This window comes from Pipistrellus kuhlii, unplaced genomic scaffold (assembly GCF_014108245.1).
Source record: "Pipistrellus kuhlii isolate mPipKuh1 unplaced genomic scaffold, mPipKuh1.p scaffold_m20_p_26, whole genome shotgun sequence".
Taxonomy (NCBI): Eukaryota; Metazoa; Chordata; class Mammalia; order Chiroptera; family Vespertilionidae; genus Pipistrellus; species Pipistrellus kuhlii.
Window position 1 is genome coordinate 4,796,807 of NW_023425525.1, and position 23,436 is coordinate 4,820,242.

A 23,436-nucleotide genomic window follows, 5' to 3' on the forward strand; every position below is an offset into this window, starting at 1 on the left:
ATATATATTTTATGGTGAAGAGGGAGGTCTTGAGAGTAAGACCAAGTAACTATTTTCAAATATCTGAAGTATTGCTACACAGAAGACATAAGACTTATTCTACTTCAGAGGGTGTATGGGTAGAATAAGCAAATCTGCCAAAACCGGTTTGGCTCAGTGGTAGAGCCTCAGTCTGCGGACTGAAGGGTCCCAGGTTCGATTCCAGTCAAGGGCATGTACATTGGTCGCGGGCACATCCTAGGTAGGGGGTGTGCAAGAGGCAGCTGGTGGATGTTTCTCTCTCATCGACATTTCTAGCTCTCTATCTCTCTCCCTTCCTCTCTGTAAAAAATCAATAAAAAAAAATATACACACACACACACACACACACACACACACACACACACACATATATATATATATATATATATATATATTTTTTTTTTAAGCAAATCTACCTTATCTTTTTAAAAAAGAACCTTACGCCCTAGCTGGCTCGACTCAGTGGATAGAGCGTCAGCCTGCGGCAGACTGAAGGGTCCCAGGTTCTGTTCCGGCCAAGGGCACATGCCTGGGTTGCGGGCTCGATCCTCAGTAGGGTGCATGCCGGAAGCAGCCAATCAATGATTCTCTCTCATCACTGATGTTTGTATCTCTCTTTCTCCTCCCTTCCTCTCTGAAATCAATAAAGAAATATACTTAAAAAAAGAGAGAGAGAACCTTTCGGCCCTGCCCAGCGGCGCCATTGGCTGGAGTGCCCTCGGGTTGTTTCGAGGTGTCGGTTTGTCCGTCCCAGCTCTCACATCCTCAGGCTCAAAGGGGTCCCCTTCCTTTATCACCACGAGGCTGACCTCATCACAGGAGAGGTGCAAACTGCCTCCTCTCTTGGAGCTCAGTGACCTCCCACACCAGTAAGCTCTCGTGTATAAAACCAAACCACTGAATCCTACAGTGAACACTGGACCAGGCCTGAGGTCACAGCTGGTGAGTGTTGGACTTCAAACTGATGAGAGTCACGTGAACAAACTCACTCCACACAGACACAGCCCAACTGGAGAGGGCCTGGCCTTACCGGACTGTTTAAACAGTGCTCTATGTTTAAAAGAACGTTTGTAAAAACCATTCGTTTGGAATTTACAATTTGTTTTTCCCCACAGAAGCGCTATTATTCATGATTAGGCTCCTAAGCCAGGCCACTAAAAGTATTTATCCTGTAAAAGCACACAGTACCAGCACAAAAAGTGCCTGAGGAAACATAACTTGACCACTCTGCATGGTTGGTTTTTTTAATCAGAGAAAATATTTAGTAATGCAATCAGGGCTCCAGGAACAAATATTCACCCACCTTGACACGTACACACGGCTGCATACAGACACACACTCTGCTGAAAGGGGAGTTCTCAAGAACCAAATGCCTGCAGCGATGTCCACTCAAAAAAGAGAAGTCACACAAAAAAAGAAAAGTAAACTCATCAAAGCTCTCAAAGGCAAAGGTAGAAACAATTGAGTTGGACACATAGAAAATGTACAACTTCTTGGCCAAAGATAATAGGAAAGAAAGAGGGCCACTCAGAACAAGTTTGCTCAGGATTGAAGTGGTTGTGTAATTTGGAACTCGGGTCACTAAAAGGCCTGGCGTCAAGTCAATGCCTAACAGATGAAAGTCAAGTTGCAAAATAGAAAAGTCTGAACCTGAGTTGAAAAAATTCAGTTTCATGTTTATATCAAGCTAAGTCCTAAATCTTAGTTAATAGGTAAAAGATGCACTTACATGAAATTGTGTTAAAGCCCCACAATTAATATTTTTTTCATTTAATATTTAAGCAACAGCCACTACCCCATAAAAATAGTGACTCTCCTGCTGAAACCGGTTTGGCTCAGTGGATAGAGCGTCAGTCTGCGGACTGAAAGGTCCCAGGTTCGATTCCGGTCAAGGACGTGTACATTGGCTGTGGGCACATCCCCGTAGGGGGTGTGCAGGAAGCAGCTGGTCAATGTTTCTCTTTCATTGACATTTCTAGCTCTCTATCCCTCTCCCTTCCTCTCTGTGGAAAATCAATAAAATATATATATATATTTTTAAAAATGACTCCTGATATTTGAAAATCATTTATTTTATAAGGGGTTAATGCCTAAAATATATATAAAATATATATATATAAAAAAAAAAACCTCAAGTTAATAGCAAAATAACAAAACTGATTAAAAATGGACAAAGGACATGAATAAACACTTTTTCAAAGAAGACATACAAATGGCCAACAGGTACATAAAAAGGTGATCAACATCAACCATCATTAGGGACATGTAAATTGAAAACACAATTAGATAATACCCCATGCATGTCAGAATAACTAGTATCAAAGACAAGAAACAACAGTGTTGGTGTAGATGTGGAAAAAAGGGAACCTTTGTGCACTATGGATTAGAATGCAAATTAGTGCAGCCACTATGGAAAACAGTTTGAAAGTTTCTCAAGAAATTAAAAATAGAACTACCATATGATCCAGCAATTCGACTAATGAGTATTTATTTAAAGAAAATGAAAACACTAACTTGAAAAAATACACGCATCCCCATGTTTATTATTTATAACTTAAGTGTCCATCAATGGATGAATGGATAAAGTATATATATATATGTTTGTAGGAGTGGTGTGTATACACACACACACACACATTCACACACACACACACATTTTCTTTATCTATATATGTATACATATATACATATATGCACATACAGACACATCTATGTCCTATCTAATAAAGAGGAAATATGCAAATTGACCATCATGCCGTAACAAGATGGCTGTGCCCACAGCTTAGGCAGGGATTCCATAACACAAGATGGCTGCATCCACAGCAGAGGCCAAGTTCCCATAACAAGCCTTAACGAGCAATCAGCAGGGACCTGAGGCTGCACACCTCCATCTGATGTGGCTTGACAGGGGACCCGAGCCACACACCCCTGTCCCAGTGCCAGGCCAGACAACCTGAGGCCATGCCCACCACCCAGCAGGGCTTGACAGGGGTGAGGCTGGCCAGGTCTGGATCTAGCCCAATGGGGGTGGGGCCAGCTGAGTCCGGGTCTCCCGCGATTTCAAGGCATATTTGGATGGACAGGGACTTGACTCTACTTCCTGTGCCGCGCCCCAGACTCTGATAGGAGGAAGATGTTTATATACATTTTACTAATTTTCTTTCATCTCTGACACTTCTATTATAGAGAAAGGGCAAATAGCAATATTAAAATATTTCCTCTAATTAATTCTCTTTTAATGTGCATGAATTTCATGCACCAGGTCACTAGTATAATAATAAAAGTGTAAAATGCTAATGAGCTTCGAGGGAAGCCTGGCTCCTGGGTGCCTGCTGGCTGACGGAGGGAAGCCAGTGTCAGCAGCTCGGGGAAGGAAGGCCTACTCTTGCAGCAATTTTGTGCATCGGGCCTCTAGCATATACAATAAGATAAAATTCAGTGATAAAAAAGAAGAAAAGTGCCCTAACTGGTTTGGCTCAGTAGATAGAGCATTTGGCCTGTGGACTGAAAGGTCCCAGGTTCAATTCCGGTCAAGGGCATGTACCTTGGTTGCAGGCACATCCCCAGTGGAGGGTGTGCAGGAGGCAGCTAGCTGATCAATGTCTCTCTCCCACTGATGTTTCTAACTCTCTATCCTTTCCCCTTCCTCTATGTAAAAAAAAATCAATAAAATACATTTTTTTAAAAAGAAGAATAGCTTGCCATTTGTATCAACCTGAATGAGCCTGGAGGGCATTATGTTAACAGACAAATACCATATGATTTCACTTATATATGGAATCTTAAAAGAAAGAAAAACCTAGGTCATAGATACAGAGAGCAGACTGGTGGTTGCCAGAGGTAGAGGAAGGGGATATGGGGAGGATGGGTCAAGAAATCAAAAGGTACAAACTGGGGATAGGGGGGTTTGGAAAGGGGGGTTGAGGACAAATATGTGATACCTTAATCAATAAATACATTTTTTTTAAGGTGCAAACTTCCAATTATAAAATAAGGCATGGGATGTAACGTACAGCATAATGACTGTAGTTAAAAATACTGTGTGGCAGATTTAAAAGTCGATAAAGGAGTAAATCTTATGAGTTGGAGCAGGAGGGGAGAGAGAGAGGAGGAATGAGAGGGGAGGGGAGAAATCTCTCTTGACACTAATTATTGATGACTGTGGTTCAGGGAATAGAATGTGGGGAAGGGAAATATGAAGAAATTTGGGATTGTGGAAATAGATTGTCAAAGAAATCAATCCAAATCTTATATAAAAATTGTTGTGGTTTTTGTCGTTGTTGTTGTTTTGGGGGGTGGTGTTATTAATCCTAGCCCAAGGATATTTTTCCATTGATTATTAGAGAGGAGGGAGGAGAGAGAGAGAGAGAGAGAGAAACATCGATAGGAGAGAGATACGATTGGTTGGCTCTCGCACATGACCCAAGGATGGAGTCTACAACAGAGGTATGAGGTAAGTACCCTTGACCAGAATCAAACCCAGGACTCTTCGGTCCATGGGCCGACACCCTATCCACTGAACCAAACCGGCTACGACTAAAAACTGTTTTAATGGCCTAACTTAAGTGGGTCCTTAGGTGATCTTTTTTTCACGTTTCTTGAAAAGAAAAATGCGTTTAAATAAAAGCAACTCCTTGTTCAAGTAAAAAGTAGATCGTAATTACTCTTCCCATTGTGCATAGAGGATTTATATTTAATTTCATCTTTCTGGTCAAAAACAGAGGAAAAAATTAAAAGTGACAAAAAAGTAATATTAAATATATACACTCAGTAATATTAAATATATACACAGAGATCATGATTATAAATGCAAATATAAAAAAACAACAATAGAGCCAGGAAGGGAGTTTTGGCTTACAAAAGCCAGAAGACTATTAGTGTTTATGACCTGAACTTTATTATTGTGTACACACACACACACACACACACACACACACAGATTTGTCTTGTTCTTTTCCCTAAAATCCCCTAATTTATTGGAAAAGATGTAAGAATTGAGCTTAAAGAGTTCAATATTCTTTTCACTGTTCTCTTCCATATAAGGGCTGACAAAAGCACCACAGGGGAGAAACCTGCATTAATTATCCTTGGGGTTTGAAAGAGAAGCTCTTTATTAATTTTAGTCTAAACAAATACAAAACAAAACACTCTAGACATAAACCTGCTGCAAAAGCTCTCAGAAATCAGACATAACACCCACAGCACATCTTGCAGCCTGAAGATTGAATAAACACTTCCAGAGAGACCTCAAATGTTTTCATCATTTTTAGACAAAATAGGGAATCATTTTATTCAAGGATGAATGAGATTATAGAGAGCTTTTGTACCGCTGATAATACTTCTTGGGGACACTCTTAACGGATCATCTCACCAAATAAAAGGCAGATAGGGAGGGGAGGTGGAGGGGCCTCCTCCCGCCAGGCTCTCCTGCTTTGAATAGGGAGCTCAGACAAGGACAGTCTTAAAATGTAATTGCCAGGATGCACTTGAACTACCCAGGCACCAGAATGACACACAAAATTCTGTGCGACAAAGCTAATATTTGCTTTGGGTGAAGATCAGAAGTAAGGAAAATAATTTAAAAAGCTAAGCAAAACGTAAGTTCAACCTCAGTTCAAACAGACCCACAGCACAAGATCCGCTTGATGTCATTGCCAGGACCACGTCGCTGGTTAGCTGGTCTACCTTGTGTCTGCCCTGGGCCTCACTGCAATGCCCTGGAGCAGATGGAAACCTCATAAATCTCAGAAGGTGTAGTCTAATAGTGCACATCTGGAAAAAAAAATTGTTTTTAACATCCTTAAGCAATACATGAAACTGGATGAAATTTTAGGTGTTGCTCTACTGTTAAGAAAGGCCTCATGTGGGCTACCTCAAGAGACTAGATACTGACATTTTTTTATCTAGTTCAAGGGAATTCATGCCAGGCACATGTATAGCCACAGACAAAGTCCCACAACATTCTTAACGCTGTGTCTTACATCACCCCTCAGGAGAGTGTGGTTAGGTAATTTCCAGGATTCCCCAGCCCATTAAGTACCAGGGGGGTTCCCCAGATAGATAACATCTCCTCACCGAATTTCCTTTCCCCTCTTCCACGTCATCGGAAACAACTCTGGGCTTTTTCTAACGTAATGCTGGACTGCCTGAAAAGATAAAAGATTAAATAAAACCTCACTGGAGTAGTTTTGCTTCATAACGAGCGGTCCAGGCGACTGGTGTACAGCTCAGTTCCCAGCACCGTTTGTCAGCTCTGCCAGGGAGTCAGTCCTTATCTTCACAAACCCAGCGCCCCTTTCCCGGGTGTCTTCCAGAGAAAATCACCCCAGCACGTTCTAATTTCCTGTCCCTGCAGGAAAGGTTGGTTGCTCAGAACTTGGGCTTCATGTCTCTGACTAAAGTAGTGCATGGCAGCTAATTATGACCAAATTTTCAATCTTTGTGTTACATAGAGAGTGCTAATAAATTTCAGAAATCACTAAACTTCAGCTATTATTATTCGGTGCATACTCATTAAGCCTAAAAACAGGCTAAATTTTGCCTTTTGTCTTCTTAATAAAATTACAGCCAATGAAACTATTTCTTAAATAATACACTTGATGTTCCCAAATCTAGTATCAGTCACTGAAAGATTTTGTCCAAAGTGCTTAAGTATCCAAATTTCAGCTCCCTCATTTGTAAAACAGAAATTAAAAATTAAAAAAAACTGCTTCCTCCGTTCGTTATTGTGAAGATTAGAGGAGGGAATGAATTTAAAAGAATTTCATAAACCCTAACAGATTATGCAAAAGTATAATTATTAGTATAACTATTAGACTCTATGATCTTATTTCCTACTTGGAGTAGGGGGCAATTTTATTTATTTTGATTAGGTGATACATTTATAGGATTCAAAATTTAAAAGTTGCAAAAGGAGAGTACCGGAAAACTCTCCCGTTCCTTTCCATCAGCTACCTAATTCTCTTCTCAGGAAGCAACTGACATAATCAATTTCATGTTTATTTTGAGATACTCGTGCATTTCCCCCCAATTTTTACACAAATGCTATCATCTATTCCCTTTTTACACTTTCTCTTTTCCAGTGTTAACAATATATCTCGGACATGGTTTCACACCAATGTGTCGACAGAGAGAGCTCCCTCATTCTTTTCACTGGCTGCCCGGGAAGCCACTGAATGGAGGGACTGTCTCCCATTTAAGCATTTTTTAGGTTATTTCCAATTCTTTACCATTATAGTCTTTTGCTCATGCATAAGCTATTTACAAGGGACGTTTCTAAAAGAGAACTGCTGAGTCAAAAGTATACATATTTTCAATTTTGAAAAAGATTGCTAGATTGTCTCTCAAAGAGATTTTTATATATATTATGCTTTTATTGATTTCAGAGATGAAAGGAGAGGGAGAGAGATAGAAACATCATTGATGTTTCATAGAGAACCATTGATCAGCTGCCTCCTATACGCCCCGCAGTGGGGATTGAGCGTGCAACACAGGCATGTGCCCCCAACCAGAATCGAACCCAGGATCCTTCTGTCCATAGACTAGCGCTCTATCCACTGAGCCAAACCGGCCAAAGCTCCCATAGAGATTTATAGCAATTTACTCTCCTTTCGCTATAAATGGAGACTATTCCTCTACACATATATCAACATAATCTCTTGTCAAACATTGTTGTTAAATCTTAGCAAATAACAAAGAAATGGCATCTCCATGTGTTTTCATTTGCATTTTCTAATGATGTTTGTTGTTGTTGTTCTTTTTTGATTGGCAGTATCTCTTTGAGCATTAAGAAAATTTATTTTGCCCCTGCTGGTTTGGCTCAGCAGATAGAGGATTGGCCTACGGACTAAGGATCGATTTCAGTCCAGGGCACATGCCTGGGCTGCAGGCTCAATACCCAGTGGGGGGCATGCAGGAGGCAGCCAGTTAATGATTCTCTCATCATTGATGTTTCTATCTCTTTCTCCCTTTCCCTTCCTCTCTGAAATCAATAAAAAATATATTTTAAAAAAAGGAAATTTATTTCACTCCCTTTGACTTTTCTCTTCAGTATCCTTCCACACATCCTATGATCCAGGCATTCTGAACTACCTGCCAATCCCCCGAATGGGCCACAGTTTGGGAAATGCCCATTTTTTCAATGTCCAGTCACAAAAGATTTTTGACAGTCAAGTTCCGAGGCATTTCAATGTTTATAAACTGACCCTGTATTCTTCTCAAAGACTTAATCACTCCCTTCTCAGGGTGCTCAGGGCACATTTTTAAAGCTTTGTCATAGGATCACTTCACTCTGCCATGTATATATGTAAGCCTCTTAAAAGTTCAAGACCGAATTGTTCAACTCAGCATCCTTTATGATGTCCAATACATTCACTCAATTAATGTGGGAGGAAAGACTGAATTAGAAACAGAGACTGTAAATTTTGCCCTCGCTGGTTTGGCTCAGTGGGTAGAGCATTGGCCTGTGGACGAAAGGGTCCCAGGTTTGATTCCAGTCAAGGGCACCTGCACTGGTTGTGGGCTCGATCCCCAGTTGGGGGCTTGCAGGAGGCAGCCAATCAATGATTTTATCTCATCATTGATGTTTCTATCTCTCTCCCTTCTTCTTTGAAATCAATAAAAAATAAATAACTGTAAATTTTAATTGCATATGTCCCTTAAACTTCCAAAGCAATGTTGTAAATCTAGAGATGGGGATAAAAATAAAGTGAAGATCTGGAGACTTGTTCTTTGGCCTAAAAGTTCATATCACAACATAATAAATGCTAATAAAATTGTTATTTTGGGTTCTTTTATTTAGTGTTGTTTAACACTGAAATTGTGGCTGTGACTTAGATGAGTAAGGAACATAAGTTTTCAAAGTATTTTTTTAGGTGAGGTATTAATCTCCAATAAACTCTGAAAAAAGGTGATCAACTTCTTTAGTAATCAAGTAAATGTAATTAAAATCACAAGATACCATTAGCATCCAACAGAATGGCTAAAATGAAAGACAGACACTGTCAAGTACAGACATAGATGAACTAGAACTCATATGCCGCTGGGGGAAGTGGGTACAAACACTCTGGAAAAGGGGTAAGCCAACAAAGCTACACATTTGCCAACCCTGTGCCCAGAAATTTTACTCCTAGGTCTACAGCCGATACACACACACAGACACACACAGACACACACACACACACACACACAACTCACCAGAAGCTATGTACAAGAATGTTCATAGAGCATTAACTGTAACTGCCTAAATGGGAAAACCCCAAATGTTTATCAGTAGTAATGAAAAAACAAATGCTGGTATTTAGACCATGGGATTCTAACAGCAAAGGGAACAAACAAAATCAAACCAAATCACACCAAACAAAATCACACCAAAATATGAGCGAATCTCACAGACCTAATGAGTCGTTTAAGTTACAAAAATAGGCAAAGCTAATCGGATGGTGTCACAAGTCAGGAGACACCCTTAGGAGTAGCCCCAGGGTCTGGGGATATGAGGAGGCTTCTGAGGAAGTGGTAATATTCTGTTTCTTGATCTGGATGCTGGCTACATACATGCACACATCTTATGAAAACCCATTAAACTACACATTTCTGCTGTGTGTACTTTCCTGCTTGTGAGTTACATGTCAATAAAAAGTTTACCTAAAATAAAAGAGAAGCAATCTGCTGAACCTCCAAAAGAAAATGTATTTCTTTTAAAATACCTTTCATAAATAAATGTTTTTAAATGTCATAGTGAGCACTAGCTACTTGCACCCCAACTGCCTTGCACTGGTTTGACCCAAGAGCCTACTGCTACCAAGAGGTCCCAGAGAAAGCAATGACCTATTCTTGAACACCCATGGTATTCAGAATTGTTTCAGAAAAAAAGGAGGTGACCAGAGGAGAATAGCTATGAGGAACTAGCAACGATTGCAGGAAAAGATGAAAAGACACAAAACCTTTTCAAAATGGTACCAAAATAGCAATTATTCTCAAATAAGCTTTCTGTTCTGCTACTAAAAAGAAACCCACCCCAAGCTATTTATTCCAACACAGAGAGCTGCCTCGGCGCCCACCTTCCCTCCCACCATTATTTCAAACACTGCACCGCAGACAAAGAAAGAGTGTCATGGAAGTAGTAATTAATGGCAAACGCAGGTGTCTGAATACTAGAGGGAAACCAGGGGGAATGAAACACAAACCCTTCCACCTCATTAGTCTTCTAAAAATATTCTCATAATATCAAGGCATGTCCTGCTTAGATAGTATATGAATGAATGAGCAACCTAATCGAAAAACGGTTTTTGTGAACCTCAACCATAGCCCAGATACAAACACTTTGGAGATTAGAAAAAAGGGGGTGGGGTGGGAGGGGAGGAAATGGTGGCACTGAACAAATGATGCTTCAAATAAACACAGAAATGGACAAAACGAAATCAATGTATAGTAAGCTCCATTCATCTGTGCCAATGGAGACAGGCTTTTACACATCTTTTCTATTGGGCTGTGGAATGTAGAAAGAGCAGGCAGGCCCTGTGAGACTGACGAACAGGCCCAAACTCTTCCCCTCCTCGGCACTGGGCATTAATTCATTCTAACCTGATCTCCACAGGGCTCGAGTGGAAAAGATCTGAAGTCTTGGCAGCCACCAGAAGGAGGTGACTTTGCAGCCAACTTTCAATGTCCTCTTGTGAAGGGAGATACCAGAGAGGATTAAATGAAATAGTCCATCACTGTTCCTGGGAGCAATGTACAAAATTGGTTTTGCACGGAAACACCACTCAGAAGGGAGCCCCCTCGGAAAGAGATAAATGAAAAGATGCTGTCAGGATTTTATTACACCCCTTAGCCTCATCTTGTCCGCCTTCAGGCATAGGTGTTAAAGAATGGCGAAATTTGCAAAAGGCAGGTAGAAACAACAAAAACAAGCAAGAGATCTGAATGATCGAGCTTTCAGTTAAATTTTTTAAAAATCTGGAATAAGTAATTCTTTCCTCATGAAACGATAAAAAAAAATTATTATTATCGCTTACAGAAGGAAGAGTTAGCGTTAACTACCAATGCTATCTGAGCTGGGAATGGCATTAAGGGGAAAAGGAGGACTGGAAGTTACCTCCTTTATGAAAGCAAATTTATTAAAGGCATTTACGCGGACCATTCACTAATATATTAGTTGTAGTAATACATTAGTGTTGGTTCATCTAATTGTGACAAATGTACCTTACTAATGTAAGGGGAAACAAAGCAGGGAACTCCCTATACTACCTTCACAACCTTTCTGTGGATCTAAAACTGTTCTAAGAGAAAAGCTGTTTTAGTATGAAGAGTGATCAACACTAACTCTGCAAGCTTTTCACTAGCGTTAAAGACAGGAACACGAGGGCTAACTAAGGTCACAGGAAGAAAATCCGGGTACAAGTCTCAGCTCTGCCGTTTGCCTCTTGGCAAAGTCACTTCCTGGCCCAAGGTCTTCAGTCTGATTCTCCCCATCTTTCAGCAAGATCAATACCGATCCTGCCTACCCACAAGGTTTGGTTTGGTTTTGTGAGAAGCAAAGTAAATTAAAGTGATTTGCAAATATGGACATGCTATACAAAATATGGGCGTCAGGATAACCAAATTCTCTCGCTCCTCCCCTAGATCAGGCTCGGGGCTGGTGGAGACTCAGAGTCTTTTGCCTACGGAACCAGACTTGATTTTCAAAGGGGTACCGGGCCCAGCAGCATCCGCATCACCTGAGAACTTGTTAGACCCACAGAATCATGGGCCCAGGAATCTGTGGTCTTACAAGCCCCGAAGGTCGTTCTGATGCTGCTGACCTTGAGACCACTGCTCCAGAGAAACCCATCTCAGTCCGTGATAACTGAGTCCCACTCACAGGGCCACACTCCCCCAGCGGGCTCCCCGCCCAGCTAGCAATCACACGGCTCTCATTTCCCCCGGGACCCCTTCCCATCCAGTACCACTTGGCTAACTCTACACGACTCCTGCGAGAGAGCAGAGGGGAAACAGAACTCCCCTCCAGGATGTGAGGAAACCCACGACCTGCAGAACCTCGGCATGAGGGAACTACCTGGTGCAAGTCCGAGAACATGGTTACTTTGCCCAACTAATCTGTGAAGTTCTTAGCCACGAGGGAAAATCGGGGCATCTCTCAGAACCACACAGCACATTTACAAAGACCTAGATCCCAGCATCCCGTCCTTCTGGTCAGGACAAAGGAGCCTTAATCTGCGGATCCGGAGAGGCAGCTATCTCACAGACACATCTACACCCAGGTACATCCACCAGCACGCAGACCGTAGGAGGAGAAGACCTGCGCATGCCAGAGAACAAAAGAGGCTTCCAGGTGCTTAAGCAAGAATGGAATGATGCAGAACTGAAAGTTAACAAGCAAGCTGGAATGCCATGTTGGCCTGGGATCAAACTAGAAAAACAGGAATTACAAGCCAGGAGTAGGAGCTGGTCGGCATGAAGAAGTCATGCTGTCCTTTTTCTGAACCATGTTTAGGCCACAGCTATTCTCTTCCTAGCTGACTCCTCATTGTTGCTGTTATTCCTAATGGCACGCACACAACAAATTTAAGACTGCTGTGGTAGTCTAGAGCAGTGGTCAGCAAACTTGAGTGTGGATCTTCCACAAAGTACCACGTGCGGGTGCCCACATACAGTGCGATTGAAACTTCGTGGCCCATGCACAGACGTCGGTTTTTGACTCTCAAAAGAAGTTTCAGTCGTTGTACTGTTTGGCTCTATTGACTAATGAGTTTGCCGAACTTGAGAAAGACTGTTGAAAAGCGAGGGTGAAATTTTAGCCTGTTCGTGCACACGGGTGTTTTCCAGGTAAAAAAGGACTGCTGATACAAGCACAGTGTCTCTCTAACGCATAGAGACAGGATTTGTGTGTGTGCTGTAAGAGGAATGTTACTTCTTAGCATAAGTCTCACATAAATCATGCACATAAATTATGTCAACAAATGATCATTTATTTATCCACCTGCACGCTCTCCTTTTTCCCTATTCACCATCTTCAGGAAAAGATTTACTGACATATAAAGTGAAAAGAGGATGAACAATACGCCACCAAAATAGGCCAATTCAACTCGAGTCAAAAAGCCAACTCAGAGAGGGCGCCGCAAGTCATGGCTGTGGAGTGGCTGGGTGCTCACTGCTCCCGCGAGCCCCTTTGTGGACCTTCAGGCAGCAGGGCCTCAGCAGGGCGTGTGGGGGGGATCCACCTGGACCCCAGCTTCTTGCAACACCCTTGAGGGGCTCCCAGAAACCCTCAGGAAGGCAGGTATTACTAGAGGATCCACTTACCACATTTCTTTCTCCCTCCGTGTATGGGATGATATGCAAACTCAGGAGTGAAGGTAGGGATTATTGTGATACTGCTGGTATTATTAACTGAAAACAATGAAATGTGCTGGAAGATGGTCACAGGCTGTGTGAGTGACATCGAATCAGAAATAGCGAATGCCTTGAAGAGTCTTCGGTCACCTGCCATTTCTCTAGGCTTAATGGGGCTGACGTCATGTCTAGAACTGGGCGATCAATTCAGGACTGACTTAACTGTTCAACACTCTGCCGTCCTTGGCCGGACTGGATGGATGCACTGAGTCTCAGCTGGCTCTCCCTGCACAGCTTCTTACCTTGCAGGTTCGCATCCGCTCGGGAAGTATTTCCAAAACAAACCTGAGTGTGTGCTGACTGAGACGAGAGTAACAATGCTGAGTTTTCCTGGGCCAGAGCCTTTGCCTGTAAACTGTAATAATTACACCAAGAAGTGTGAAAACAAAGGCTACTTGTTGGAGAAAATATTCAGTTGCTCTTCTTTGATGCAAATATCAGTTATCAGTAGAAACATTTTCTGGGTGAGCAGTAATTTTTTGAAGTTATGGGACAAAAATGTTAGAAATGTCTAAGCTAGCTGCTTCTCAACAGGTTTGTTGCCAGTACACAGGCTTCATAAAAAAACACACAAAAAAACAACACACACACACCACTAAATTGTCATCATCGGACACACAGATTCAGGAAATTTTCCTTTTAAAAGAGTCCTTCTCAGCCCTGGCAGGGTGGCTCAGCTGGTTACAGCATCATCCTCATATGCCAAGGTTGTAGGTTCATTTCCCAGTCAGGGCACATACAAGAATCAATGAATGAATATACATATAAATAAGTGGAACAACAAGTTGTTGTTCACTCTCTCTTTCAAATCAATTTTTTAAAAAGTCCTCAACAAACTGAAGGGTTCATCATTCCTTAAAATTCTATGCATTGGCTCATCCTGAATTCTCTGCCTGCACTGTCCTGTCCACCAAGCCTCCACTCTCTTCCCTCGTCACAGTCTTCCATGTCCTTCAAGGCGTGGTGCAAATGCCCCCTTTCCTGCAAAAGCATCTCCAATCCCTCTTTCTGTGCTCCTTTAGCCACAGAGGCAGAGGCACTGCTGGGATTGGATCCACCTTCTTCCTCTCTGACTCCTAGTCCTGGGCTCCCCACCACACAGGAATGCCTTTTAGTCAACACTTGGCAGTAGGAGGCCCAATGGCCAGCCTCCACCAGCTCCGGCCCTTGTTCCCTTAGTGACGGTGGGGAAACTCCTTTGACAGTCAGGGGTTCTTTGGGTGGAAGCCACAGAAACCAATCTGGCAAATAAAACCAGAGAAAGTGTATTGGAAAACATCAGTTTGAGGAACTGAAGGGAGGCTGGAGAAGCAAGCAGTGGCACAGCTTCGGGAGACCGGAAGCCTGCCCAGGACAATGTGGACAGAACAGGAACACAGCCTAGGCAGCAGCATCTGCATGACCCTCAGCATTGGACCCAGACTCCTGCAAGAGGCTCACGGGCCCACCCGTGGCCCCGGAGAATGGGGCCCTCATTCTGGTCCCAACAGATCCTATCCCAAGGCAAGGAGTGTCCTCAAATGGAACCTGGAAGGGTGAATGGACGTTGGACAACCAAAGGACCAATTGGTACTGTCATTGTTCCACATCATCTTTATAGGCAGGATATCCCCCGTTCCCTAAGGCCTCCAAAGAGCTCAAATGGGTTCATTCCATAGACACTAAACATTCGCTTGAGGCAGCTCTGAACCTGCGAGAAAAACCCAAGTGCGTCTTCCCTTTATCCTCTGAGGCCTTCAGATATCCCTCAGTCACTTCATCTCAGCGGCTAGACATCTGAGCCACACCAGAATTGGAGCCAGCAAGTTATTAATTTATTGATTGATTGATTGATTGGTTGGTTGGTTGGTTGGTTGATTGATTTTAGAGAGAGGGAGAACGTGAAAGCAGGAGGGGAGCGAGGGAGGGAGGAAGAGAGAGGGGGAGAGAGAGAGATTTGTGGTTCCATGTATTTAGGCATTCATTGGTTGAATCTTGTATGTGCCCTGACGAGAGGTGGGACCTGAAACCGTGGCATATCAGGATGGACATTCTGACCAACTGAGCTACCCGGCCAGGGCCCCAGCAAGCATCTATTTATCAAGCAAGTTAAGATATTTTCATGATTATGCTGGAGAACAGGCTGTTAGACCTTATCCCGTTTGTTACTAAGGTACTAAAAACACAACTTTGGGTTAAACTGCCCACAGCAAATAAAGCTACATTCAGCACCATGGTAGCTACCTCTAGGAAGAGGAGGGAACCCTCCACCCCCCCCCCCCCCCCCCACCTGTCCTCCTGCAGTAACAAGAGGGCGGGACTTCCCATGTCATGCCCCTTGAGAATTCCCCAGCCACATTCTCTTTCTTCCTCCACCTTGGACCCTAAATAGCCTGAATCAGGACCCAGAGAAAAAAGGAACGTCTCTCCAGGGTCCCAATTGAAATGCGGGTTCATTCCCTTTGATCCACATAGCTCCGTTCTCACTGAATTCTCTGCGAGTGTTTCTTATCTGTACCGCTCCTGACTGTAACCTCCTGGAAGGGAGGCTCTCCCCATCCATCCACTTCACCTCCAGGTGCCCTGTGCCCAGCATGGTGCCTGGCACACAGTGTGTGTGCTCCATCGGTACTTATTTAATGTACGAACAAACAAACATCCTGCTGCGTGCATTCATCCTAGGAGGGTATTTCCTTCAAGTTTAATCCTGTTTGTGAGATTAAATATTTAGCTTTTGCTTCTAAACATTTCTGATCACTGCCCACCACAAAAAAAATTGGAGAAGAATATTTGTTTTATAAGATTCGAACTACAACTTTAAGTTTCTTATATTACATTTGCTATCAAGACAGAAGACAAGTATGGGAATCTTTAATTATAGCACCACTTTCTAATACGGGTGTTATATGGAGACAAGCTTTTGACCCACAGAACGATGATCTCTTGCTGGGCTGCTTGTTGCAATTTTTTTTTTTTTTTCTACTTGACATTCAAGAGATCTTTCCATTCAGGTCCACTCTCTCCTGAAATCACAAAAGAGGAAGCACAATCTCTCTCCTCTGGGGCTGTCTGGCCCACACCTCTCCGAGAACTGGGCTCATTACCTTGGCTATTATTCTGTGAGCAGACAACCTAGACTGCGACATGGTGTTCTTCTGAAGAAATTTATACAAAATCAACTTATTTCTCAGCTTAAAATCCACATGTTATTGTTATTATTTAAGGAATACAGTCCGCTCATACCCCGAGAGTCACGGGGAGTCTAGAAACCATCACTGTCTGGCTCCCAAACAAACAGATTTCCTCAGAGTGATGGTAAAGCCAGTCCAAGGAAAATTCAATTTTAGGGTACAAACAATGTGATTAAGAAATGAAATTACCATTGCATTTTCTAAATTTTTCCAAGGTGAAGAAAATATTTCACCAAGTACAAGACAAAGCATCAGCTGACTACCTAAAGGAGAAATTCTTCGACTTCCTCATGCTGCTGCTCCACTGATTATAGAGGAATTTTTTTTCTTTTCTTTTTTTTTTTTTTTTTATTGTTTGAAGGAGTACTATCCAGCTATAAAATACACTGAGAACACGCCTTTAAAAAAGAAAACAACCCTCCTTACCCCAAGCCACTTGATCCAGAAACTCTGGGAGTGGGGACTTGTCAGGGAAGATTTTTACAGACCCTAAGTGATTCTAATGTAAGCCAGATGAGAATCAGTGGTTTCAGGGAAGACTCGGTCAAGTGACCAACAACTGCAATCAGTGTGATAACTACTCCCTAAAAATGAGTAGGCAAAGGGTGTTCTCCAACTTCAGCTCGGAGGGCTCCCTACAAGCGACATCCGTGCTGAAACGGGATGAATGGTGCGAAGCAGCCAGAGGAACATGGGGAGGAAGAAAAGGTTACAGGACAGAAGACGATGCATAAACTGGGAGGGCAGAGCGCCTTAAGTGTGGCCTGGGGAGAGTGGCCGGGGCTGGACTGAGTTCACTGTGACTGGAACACACAGGGCAATGGGCTAAGAGAAGCTGGTGCATAGATGACCTGGCAAATCAGGTTTAAAATGTAAAATAGTCATTGATCAATAAGACACTGACAAAAATTCAGTTCAAATTCCATAACAGTTTTTTTAAAATCTATCTTTATTGATTTCAGAAAAAAAGGGAGAGGGAGAGGGAGAGAGAGATGGAAACATCAATGATAAGAGAGAATCATTGACCTACTGCCTCCTGCATGCCCCCTACTGGGCATCGAGCATGCAACGCAGGCATGTGCCCTTGACCAGAATCGAACCTAGGACCTTTCAGTCCACAGGTTGACACTCTATCCATGGAGCAAAACCAGCCAGGGCTCCATAGCAATTTTAACATATTTTAATAACATAATATCATTTATATGAAAAAGGTGCACATAAGATAAGGTGAAAACATCCACAATAGGTGCTTTGCATGGACTTGAATAACTAGGATTTTTATTGCTTCATCACAAACTGCTGAAGGCACTCCAGTATTGTGGCTCAACTGGTGGGGAAACAAAATGCCACATTGCAGCTACGTTTCTCACAGAATATCCTAACAGAATCTAACCAAATGGCCTGGCCAGATGGCTCAGTGGTTGAGCGTAGACCTGTGAACCAGGAAGTCACCATGAACGAACTTTCTAGGCAACAGGAATGTCTGAGCAAAGGCAACTCTGTGGCTGAATCAAGTTCGATGCACAGCAGACAAAACCTATAGGACTTCTCTTTAGATTTAGTTGAAAGTAAAGGTAAAGTTAGGTTCAAGTATTCCCTTGCCTCCTATAGTAAATTCCTGTCAGGCCATATGCCTAGATTGTGGGCTCCATCCTCAGTGTGGGGCGTGCAGGAGGCAGCCAATCAATGATTCTCATTATTGATATTTCTCTCTCTCTCTCTCTCTCTCTCTCTCTCTCTCAAATCAATAAAATACATTTTTTTAAAAAAGAATATAACCAAATAAAGTTGTACTTTGGACAGGATACCAGGCTTAGTGATATGAGGGAGAGAAACAGAAAATGCATATTGGCCCTGCCTTCAAAGGAAGGCGGCGGTACATTTGAATAAATAAGTCAGGAGCAGTCTGGTGAGGAAATGGGGGGAATATGAAAGGACCAAAGTGCTGGTGGTAAGAAAGAATCCTGACATGGTCAGTAATCAGTGAACTGGAGACTCTCAGGGGTTTTTTTGGTTTGTTTGTTTTTGGGGTTTTTTTGTCTGTTTTTTTTTAATATATATATATTTTATTGATTTTCTTTTAAATATATTTTGTTGATTTTGTACAGAGAGGAAGGGAGAGAGCTAGAGAGCTAGAAACATCGATGAGAGAGAGTCATCCATCAGCTGCCTCTTGCACACCCCCTACTGGGGATATGCCCGCAACCAAGGTACATGCCCTTGACTGGAATCGAACCTGGGTCCCTTCAGTCCCCAAGCCGACGCTCTATCCATTGAGCCAAACTGGTCTCAGATATTTTATTGATTTTTTACAGAGAGAAAGGGAGAGAGATAGAGAGCTAGAAACGTTGATGAGAGAGAAACATCGACCAGCTGCCTCTTGCGCACCCCCTACCGGGGATGTGCCCGCAACCAATGCACATGCCCTTGGCTGGAATCGAACCTGGGACCTTTCAGTCCGACGCTTTACCACTGAGCCAAACCGGCTTCAGCTTGTCTTTTTTTTTTTGGTTTTGTTTTTGTTTTTTAATATATTTTATTGATTTTGTACAGAGAGGAAGGGAGAGAGATAGAGAGTTAGAAACATCGATGAGAGAGAGTCATTGATCAGCTGCCTCTTGCACACCCCCTACTGGGGATATGCCCGCAACCAAGGTACATGCCCTTGACCGGAATCGAACCCGGGACCCTTCAGTCCCCAAGCTGATGCTCTATCCATTGAGCCAAACGGCTTCGGCTTGTCTGTTTTTAATGCTGTGAGAGATTGAGTTCAGAGAGATTATTCTGGCGGAAGTAGCTTGTGAGTTCAGTCTTGAAGGATGTGGGTTTTCACAGAAGACCACTGAGCAAGCTTTCTAGGCAACAGGAATGTCTGAGCAAAGGCAACTCCTTGGCTGAATCAATGCCGATGCCCAGCAGGCAAAACCTACAGGATTCTCTTTAGATTCAGGTGAAAGTAAACTTAAAGTTAGGTTCAAGAATTCCCTTTCCTGCCGAAACCGGTCTGGCTCAGTGGATATAGCGTCGGTCTTCGACTGAAAGGTCTCAGGTCCATTCCGGCCAAGGGCATGTACCTGGGTTGCGGGCACATCCCCAGTAGGGGGTGTGCAAGAGGCAGCTGGTCGATGTTTCTCTCTCTATCCCTCTCCCTTCCTCTCTGTAAAAAAATCAATAAAATATATTTTTAAAAAAGAATTCCCTTTCTTCCTGTGGTAAAGCCCCTCAACTTCCAGGCCCACAAGCCATAAACTCAACCACAAAAATAAACGGCAGGAAGAGCCTCAATAATTCAGAAAGTTAGTGCAACTGGAAACTTGATATTGGCAGCAGAAAGTTTGGAGCTCAACAACCTCCGTTCTTTTTAATATATTGTATCACTGGGCTCCACCGGAATGACGTAATTTCTAATTAAGCAGCGGGAGGGGGACACACTTCTGTGCAGGGAAGGAGCTAAAGATTTAGTGTTAGAAGGACTATTAACAGAACCTAGCTCAGCCGTTTACTATGGATGCTGCGAGTCCCTGAAGCTTGGCTGCAGTGTCTTCATCTGTAAGATTAAAAGGGGTTTTATGGGCTTACGGCAGCCTCACAATATCTGGCCTGTGAGCTATTAACTATTATTGAGACTTTGAGACTCTATCTGAATGAGAAAACAACAAATCTTCTTTTGGCTAAGCAACAGCTTTCGTCACAAACAAAGCTGAAAGCTTAGTGACCACTAATGGTAGGAAACACATTTCAGTTTCTCGGAAGAGAAAATGAGCTGGAATTCTAGTTCTGCCACATTAACCTTGGGAAAGTTGGTCAACCTACTGGAGCCTCGATTCCCCACCTGGTTAGAAATATCTAGCTAGCTGATAAAACTACTATAATGTTTGATGAGGTAATCTACATACACAAAGTCCCCAGTATATATCCAGCTCTTGGTAGGTGCTCAATCAATAGTACAATAGTTATGGGTATTTAATTTTCCCGATAGGGGAAAAAAATCAACATGAAAATGAAAACCAGGAATGAAATCACCGTTCTTCCTATTTCAAAGAAAAGTTTCCATCCCCCATTGAGTAGCTACTTCTTGCATACCTACTGCGTGTGTCAGGCTTTGCGGCTGACACTGATGACAGAGTGATAGAAAACAAGACGGATGCGATGGCTACTTTTCCCTTCTGGAGGAGGCAGGCAGAGGGAAGCACACCGCCCAGGGACACGGTTCCAGAAAGAGCGCTGGGGGGAACAGGGCGCCGGAGGCGTGCTAGCAGGTTGGTGGAAGGCAGGAGCTTGGATCCATTTCAGCTCGGGCCTGCCTGCCTGACAGGTCTCCTTCGGCCAGAAGGGGGACCTCCCCTTGCCTGGTGCTTGGGAGTAGAATGTGCACGACCAGAGAAGTCAGCCCACTCTCTCCCCTGCCTGTGGAAGGACCTCTTTGCATCTGCAGCTTACAACCATTTCCAAATGCCTCCACCCCGGTCCTCCAACCCTGAGGGTCGGTGCCACAACCAGGGGGACTTGGTGTGCCTCAAGCCCAGACACTCCGAGGGACAACTTCCCAGGCCCCTCCGCTCAGTCCGCACCCGGGAGACCGGGGGTGTGTGAGACGCAGGAGGAAACATGCGAGCGTGCAAAAGGTGGCGGGCAAGTTTGATCGCCGGAGGAGGGCGGCGCGCCCCGCGTGAGAAATGTCAGTGGGATCTGCCCCCGAGCGGGGGAGGCCGGAGCCGAGCGGTGCAGGCCGGGGAGCGAGGCGGGCGAGGCGGCGCCTGCCAGGCCGGCGTCACCCGGGTCCCCCCGCCGCGCCCGCCGCGCGGATGTGGTGAAGCTTCGTGCTCGGCCCCATCCACCAGGTTTCCTGTGCCTCCCGCCCGGCGGGGCAGCTCCGGGGCGTGCATCCTCCGGGGCCGAGACCCGGGCGCCTTCTCGCCATCCACCCAGCCAAACCTCCCTCCGGGCACCGAGCTCCAGGGTGGGGGCGCCCTGGAACCCACATCCAGACAGAGACCGGCGCGCCGGCACCGAGACGACCTCCCCGGCTCGGGGCGGCCCCGCCAGCCGGCTCTCCGTGGGCGATCGGAGGCTGAGCCCGGGCTTGCAGAGCCTGGCGTCCCCCCTCCCTCCGCTCCGAAACCGCAGCCCCGGCCCCGCCACACCCAGCCCGGCCCCGGCGCCCGGCGCCCGGCGCTTACCTGCGCGCTGTGCCGCGGGCCGCCCGCTCCCATCCACGGCACCGAGGCGGCGGACAGGCTCCCGGCCCCGCACTGCGCAGCGGACAGCTCCGCGGCGGCGGGCGGGGACGGCCACTCGCGGGCGGGCGGGCGGGCGGGCGGGCGGAGAGGCCGGGCCGCCCGCGCTCTAACCGCCCCGCTCGCGCCCCTCGGCCGGCCGCGCCCGCGGACCCAGTTCCCGGGACTTTGCCCAGAACTTCGCGCCCGGCCCTGCGGCTCGGCAGCAGGAGGTGGGGGGGAGCCAGGGGGCGGGGCCTGAGCCCTCCGGGGGCGGGGACACGGGCGGAGGGCGGGGATACGGGCGGGGCAGCATGAGTGACTCCCACTCCGCCCAATCAGGAGTCGGCTCCGGGGACGGGGGCGGGGCGATGCGCTAGGAAGAAGCGGACGGATTCCATGACGCAGCCGGGGGAGTCGGGGGCACGGGTTCCCGGCAGGTGCGAAGGGCAGAGGGAGGTGAGAGCTGCGTGGGGCCCGGGAAGGGGCTTCCCGCGGCCCGGCGCGCTGCCTGGCACCCAGATAGGGATGGGTGCTCCATCCAGATGTGCGGCGGGGCGTTTCCCGCCAGGGAAGGAGGGAGATGGGGAGGCTGGTTCGAGGAGAAGCTCCCTGAGGACACTTGTGGGGTCGAACGGGCAAAGAGGACTCGACCTCCTGAGGAAGTCAGGTTGAGGCAAAGGGATCGAGAACGGAGGGAAAATATGGGTGGTGCAGGGAGGATCGCAGGCACAGGGTGATGGACAGATTCGGCGTGGGACCCCACCCTGGGCTCTGACCTGACATCCCGAGCAGATGCGTGCCGGGTCCCCGGAGAAAATCCAGGAGAAAACCCAGGAGGGCGGTGGTTCTGTTCTTGGCAGTTCAGGTGCAGGGGGTGGGAGGACAGAGAGAAAGCTTCGTGCCTCAAATTAACATGCAGGAGCTCCTTGAAAAGCAATGAAGTCCACCCGACTGGGCTGCCCACTCGCTCCTCGTCGATCCTGGCATGCAATGCAAGCCACGTTTGGAGCCTGCAAACCTGCAGGGTGATTAGCATCCCCCCAGCGCCCACAGCGTGCGTGCGGCCGGCCCCGCGGTGGGCGCGCAGCCGCGATGGTGCACCGGCTCCTGCTCTCCTGGAGCTTGTATGTTTGTCGGGGAGACGGACCATAAACAAAGGAAAAAATGCAAATATAAGCCGCCAGGAAATGCCGGGGAGCACCGAGGCCATTGCTAAGCAGAGCTTTCCAAAGCGGTGATGTGTGCGATGGGAGCTGCGAAGCGCCCCTGGGGCCGCTCTGGGGAGGCGGCTTCTAAGAGATTCCTGAGCCCGGAAAGGAACCGGTCTCCCCAGAGAGCGTCCCCGGCCGAGGGAACAGCAAAGGCGAAGTGTGGGATCTTCCTGCAGACCGGGTACCCTGCTTTCCCGAGCTGAACCAGGAGTGTGGCCCGCCCGCCCGGCTGGGTGCCTGGCACAGCAGGGGCTCCTGAATGTTAACGTCCAGCGCCATCTGCCACCTGCGGCATCGGACACATTTCCAGTTTCCCAGCCAACCCCAAAGGAAGTGTCTGAGGCCCTGCCAGAGCCATGCTCTCCCATTTCACTCATCAGGCTGGGTCCCCCGCTGCTGGAGCCCTCCCTGCGGCGGGAGATC

At 45.7% G+C, this 23,436-nt stretch overlaps 1 protein-coding gene across 4 annotated transcripts in view; it reads right to left on the reverse strand.

The window, feature by feature from the left end:
* OSBPL3 (oxysterol binding protein like 3) overlaps nucleotides 1-21,868 on the reverse strand; it is a 133,153-nt gene extending 111,285 nt beyond the window's left edge. For 2 of the 4 annotated variants that reach the window (XM_045587203.1, XM_045587201.1), the window contains exon 1: nucleotides 21,764-21,868. The gene's annotated coding sequence lies outside the window, so the exon portion shown is untranslated. The remainder of the gene's footprint in view (nucleotides 1-21,763) is intronic. The other 2 variants (XM_045587202.1, XM_045587199.1) reach the window with 1 other exon arrangement.
* Nucleotides 21,869-23,436: the final 1,568 nt, after the last annotated feature.